Source organism: Tubulanus polymorphus, chromosome 4, assembly GCF_964204645.1.
Source record: "Tubulanus polymorphus chromosome 4, tnTubPoly1.2, whole genome shotgun sequence".
Lineage (NCBI taxonomy): Eukaryota > Metazoa > Nemertea > Palaeonemertea > Tubulaniformes > Tubulanidae > Tubulanus > Tubulanus polymorphus.
Window position 1 is genome coordinate 9,361,362 of NC_134028.1, and position 6,203 is coordinate 9,367,564.

Here is a 6,203-nt window from a genome sequence, read left to right on the forward strand (position 1 = left end):
TCTCTACAAATCTATTTGCAATTCGTTGGAGAAATGATTCGAACAGATATGTAAATCTCTGAAATTGTATTCCTATCAATATATTCAGGGCAGTTCTCGGCAAGATGTAATTGTGTTATAAGTTTTACTGCCGATCATTTCCTACTTCAGTAATTTTTCTACGGTACTTTCGCTGTCCTGCCGCGTACCTCGTTCAATAGTACTAACGAATCATTGCCTTTATTTCAGAAACATCACAAATGAAAGCGATCTAAAGGATCCGGCTTGTAGAAAGCTGTGGTAAGCTCGAAAAAAGAAAAACTACATACTTTACGTTGCTGCCTCGAAATCTCATTAGATTTCTAAACACACAAACTAGAAAATATCAATTGTATGCATGTGTGTAGCTATGTAAGTAGGGATCATTTCTTTTTCAGGAAACACTGCTGTATTTCCATTCCTCATATGGAGTGAGTTTTTCTTTACAAATCTACTTTTCCTTTTTAATCAAGTACGAGTTCATCTGTTTCTCATTCTCTCTCTCTCCTGTCTTTTCTTTCTTTATCTCTCTTTCATTGGGTGCCTCATGCCTTAGCGGCCTTTTAGGCTTTGCAAGTCCCACGTGGAAAGCGCGCTACAACATTTGTCAATTTGTTTTTTTCTCGTTCTTTTTTCAATTCTTTATCTTTCTTCTGATCTTATTGTCCCGCTTTGCCGTGAAAATTATCGAGTTGAATTCAAATTGATTCGTTTTAGAAGAAAACGAAAGAAATCTGTAATGTTCAATATAACGATGGATTGATATTGCGTGGTAGCACACGTACAAACCTCACACAGTATAGTATAATTGGTCAAAACTGTTCTTATCCTCGCCGAGTATAGAATACTGTAACCAATTACAACAACAACCACCTTACACGATTAATCCAAAAAACATGTTCACTAGAAATTCCGCAGGTTCGAACGATCTCACCGCACAAAATAATAACATCATTCTCAAAAACAACAGTCTTTCCCCAGTTCCACTGAAACGTGTCTTCTCCGCTGGAAGCCTTGTTTAGCTAGGTTCGAGTAAAATACCTACATCGTTCGGTTCTTATAAACCTGAGGGAGATGTAGTTTGTTTTTTTTTCAACTACGAGGGGCATTCTCCGAGAGGAACTCGAGATTTAAAGCGCTATCAATTTTTAGCCTAAACCGAACAGGGGTCACTTTGCGTAGGTGGTTGATGTCTAAGTGAATGGAGATTATTAGACCGGAGACGCGAAAAAATAAAGCGCGTAAGAAAATGCACCATGGAATTCCGTCGACTGCAGGTAGATTGCAAAGCAGTACCGTTTCAGTTCGGTGGTCATTTCAATGGGAAGAGATTTTGCCCCTTAATAACAACGATGAGTCTTTATTTCGTACAAGAAGTGCAGACTACAAGAGGAAAAAAGAGAATGCGAAAATACAAAAAAATCCACATTCACATGGAAAAACGTGTTAACAGACTGAATAATTTAAGGACATAGATTTAAAGCTTCGTTTAGGGTACACGACTTAGCAGATGCAATTAGGTCCCTTATCTTATTTTTGCTAAATTGAAAGTTAAAATATGGATAAAACAGAAGAAATTAAGTCAAACATATACTGGGCTGCCTCGATATATTCAACCGCGGAATGAGAGCTGGATATCTGGAACAATTAAATGTCCTTAGTTTTTTTTTCTATCTTGAAATAGGGGTCAACCATGTTATTTATTTGATTTGTAGATTTCGTTTTTAAGATTTTCATTTTGAATCGGTGTCCCTTGCAAACCCACCGCAACTACCAAGAACGAAGCAGGGGGTTTGATTTTGAAATCGGAAATCGAAGTACTGATATAGTTGTATGATCGGCGAAGTGCATAATTGATAATTTCGGTACTAGTTCATTGAATTGATCTTCCGACCAGCCTGAATCGGAAGTGACTGGCTGGGGTTAAGTTTTACATTTACAATCTAAACTTCGAACCTTTTTCTAAACGTAGTTTGCATTCTTTAAACGTGTCGAGATAATTATAGAGTAGCATAGGATATAGGTGTGGTCTATCATTGATATAGAAGATGGCGCCTAAAGCGATTTAACTATTAGATACGATACTCAATTAATTCGCTATATGATGTAATTATATAATTATGTTAGCAACGAACTTCGAATTATTACACATCGACTTCCTTCCTTCCGAGTGTAATTACCCGTTAGTAATCCTTACCTTCACAGGTGGCGCGGTTTGTGAATAATTTAGCCTGACGACATTGTCACCGGGTTCGGATGGCCCGGAGAGTTCTCGGAGGCACAGTCAGTGTTGTCACCGGGTTTGATGGCCCGTAGATTTCTCGTAGGCACAGTCAGTGCACGCGATCTTACTTTTTATATAATAGATTCATATAGATAATAAATATGATGATGATAATGACAGTACAAGTAATGGTAATAAGATATATCGTAATTGTCAGAGAATAGGCCTTAACTCTTTTTGGATAATCGTGATTATTCGTCCCCATTTCGTGGTGTTTGATATATTGTAATCTGAAAATATCACCATACGATATCTATCGGCTCGTTGGTCTAGTGGTATGATTCTCGCTTAGGGTGCGAGAGGTCCCGGGTTCGACTCCCGGACGAGCCCCAATTCACTATGTTTGATTTCGCCTCTTGTGAAGAGTCATTTTGCTTCTAGTTTCCATAACATCATTTGGGATTTTTTCTATTTTTGAAATTTTGATTTCGTTAATGTTCAGAATTGATAATTTCAATTTTCGATGAGTTTCTAAGATTCATTGAAGCAAGACAAGTACTTATATATAAACTAAATTTCATTAAGGATTAATGCATTTGTACACTAATAAAGGCCAAAAGCCGTATTCTAGTATATATCAATAAAAAGGCTTGTTATCCCCTCGTCAGTTATTAAGTTTTTAGTGTAGCTTTGATGCGTTCGAGATGACAAAATGACATTTTAACGTTGTGTGATGATTACGGGTTCGGTCGAAATGTCAGGATCGCATGGTGTCGCATAAAAGCAGCTTCTCGAGCGTTTTAGATATGTCATCTTAAAAAGCGAAGTAAGCTGAAATTATACAGTGCGCATCATAAACGTATGTATAACTCTCAATGATTTAATCTTTCTCACATTTTCAATCCGGTATCCTAGAACATGGGAACTATATTTTCTCATTTCCGATTAGTGATTTTCCTGATAGATTTTCGGAAAGTTGACAAAATAGTTAATTTCCGGGGTCCAGTTCCACAGTTCCGAGTTATGATTTGACTCAGAGTTAACTCATGGAAAATAAATAACTTTAACTCAGAATTAACTCTAACTCAGAACTGTGGAAATGGGTCCAGGGCCCGGATTCATAGACTCAGTATCAAAGTTTTCCCCGGGGTAAAACATCAATCTGGGTGACAACCTCTAGGGGTCATTTCCACGGTTCTGAGTTAAGATTTAACTCTGAGTTAACCCATTGAAAATGAACTAACTTTAACTCAGAGTTAACTCTCACAACTGTGGAACTGAGTCTTGAGTAACAATGAGAAACCATGGTTAAAACTGACAAATTTCAAAATGTTCCTAGAGTCTATTTAGCATTGGTGGTCCCTTTTTATCTCACTGACAATATCTCGGGTAATTTCACAGGTCAACGGTCCTCCGTAATAAAAAGTTTCTTAGAATTCAAATTATGGTAAAATCAAATCAATGCTGTGACGGAGGCGTCTGTTTCCAAGATTTCATCTGTATAAATATCTATGATAATGATAATAATTATTATATTAATGATATTGATAATAAAATATCATTTAAAATTGCTTTACACCAAAACAATGTCAAAGCTCTTTATATTGTTACGGCCAGAAAAAGTCAAACCACAAATACAACTCTACATACCAACTGTTTTATTAACTGAACTGAACAGCTGTATAGCAACAGTACGGACATACGCCCAACGCACACGGCAAAACATTTGTTTCGCCAAAACAGAAAATACGTTTTTCATAAAACGTTTTGCCCGAAAACGATAAAACGTTCAACGCACACGGGACAAAAACTTTCTCGACTAAATAAAACGTTTTTCGCAAATCAAGTAGTGCTTGTTTCGCGAAAAACGTTTTTTGCTCGCGAAAAACATTTTTCAGGTCGGCGTTTTGTGTTTAGCCTCCCCCGCACACGGCATAAGAAAAAACATCGAAAACGTTTTTTTTTTAACGAGGAAAAAACGTTTTTTCGGTGCCGTGTGCGTTGGGCTTTATACATGCAACAACAATGAAAGTATATATGGATTAAATGGGGGATGCAGCAATAACTACGAAACCAACAATGCAAGATCACAAACATGCAACATAGAAAGCATTGGTGAAACACTATTCCGTGTTGTTACGATATATAGAATCCTACACTAAGAAGAGGAGAAAGATGAAGTCTGTAAAAGTTTCCTTCAAACTGATGATTTATTGATTCGACATTTCGACTATATCCTAATAATCATCTTCATTGAAGTTCACAAATCGTACAAAATCTCGAATCGTTGATATTTAACAAATATCGCTAAATACGTAACAACAATATATGTATTTTGTTTTTTAAAACAGGGATTAATAAGAAAACTCTGAGAAAGAAAATTTGGAATGGAATTCTAAAGCATGTTTAAAGGACTACACTGATGGTCGGATGTGTATTAGCGAATTATTCCACAAACGAGGTACTGAAATAGAAAAAGATCGTGAACCATAGAACTCTGTTCGATATAGTGCTTCAACAAGATCTAAAGTGATTAATCTAAGTGTTTATGCCTGACAATATTCAAATACACATAACATGGCTGGTGACAATTCAAAATTAAACACTTCTATTTGTAACGCGTCGCAAATACAACGGCTTTATAAATCATGCACAACCGAAACCCCAGCTGCCAGAGAAAGACCCATAGTCTCGGCGCACCGGGGATCGCCGTGTCCCATTGAGAAAAACCTGTAAAAACCGTGTCGGTCAATTCGTGACGGGCGACCGAGTCGGCGCGTATAGGGCTTTAGAAATACTACGTCGAAATCCTATCATTACTAGATAAACGGGCGAACTGTGAAAACCTAAACGGGCGTGAGACGTCACAGCAAGATACCTCACTAATTGGGACAGGTCTCTTCTATAAACGCCACAATATGTTCCTCAACTACTTCGGAACTCGTCCGAGAAATATAGTTATTAACTATTTACATGTGAAACCGTGAGTGTTCGGTATCCGCACCCAAACACGGACCACTGAGTTCCTATACGGTCTCCCAATGTTCCCCCCTGTCGTTTCGCCATAATCGGTGTGCAAAACGCCTTTTGTCGAAGAATCAAATTTAAAGCTGTTTTTCCAACTCTCGACGAAGAAGTGCTATACGCGAAAAGGCTAAATTTAACTCTTCAAAGGTCCTCGTGTGCACACCCGACATCAAAATCGAAATCACATGCAATAGCCGAGAAGATATATACGTACACAATATCCGTGTAAGATGATTATACGAGAATCAGCCAAAAATGAAAAGCTCTTGAATAGAAGTGTACATTTCGAGCATCGTTTCGGCTATGATTATTAGCCATCATCAGGCGTACTTTCAGCTGAATGTATCGTGGGATATCTCTTATATGCAATAACCGTTTAGAAAAATCAACTAACATGCTTTCAATTCAGAACTTCGAAAATTGACACGAAGCATACCACGGATATTTCGTTTGTTTCGTTATAATGTTTAGTTTATTCATTTATTTATAATTCAAGATCGTCCCAGGCAACAAACACAATCAAAGCACAGTGGCACATATATCACATTTATGAGCGCGATATCCATTAAAATAGCGCCGACGCAACTGATAGACCATATCCAGTATCAATTATTTGGTAAGAAGCGCCGCATACCTGGATGAACTATCAGAAAAATCCCTTGTCAGACATGAAATCTTATTATCCGACGGAGCATCCCATTTCATCGCTATCATCAAAGCTTACATTCTCTAGTGATCAACTGTTGGATTGAAGTCGGATGAAATTCCAGAAGGAATTCAATGTGATGGATAGGTCTCTATTCTATACGTATCAACTCAGTGGATTTTGTAACATCCACACAGTCAGAGCAAACAATATTTCTCGATTATTTCAAAGCAAGTCGTTATTATCATGGCAAAATACGTACGTTCCTCGCTATGGTTTTAATAGTCA

At 37.4% G+C, this 6,203-nt stretch overlaps 1 non-coding gene across 1 annotated transcript; it reads left to right on the forward strand.

The window, feature by feature from the left end:
* Window positions 1-2,560: 2,560 nt before the first annotated feature.
* Trnap-agg (transfer RNA proline (anticodon AGG)) lies at window positions 2,561-2,632 on the forward strand. The gene has a single exon. It is a non-coding gene; the product is annotated as a tRNA-Pro (tRNA).
* The last annotated feature ends 3,571 nt before the right edge of the window (window positions 2,633-6,203 follow it).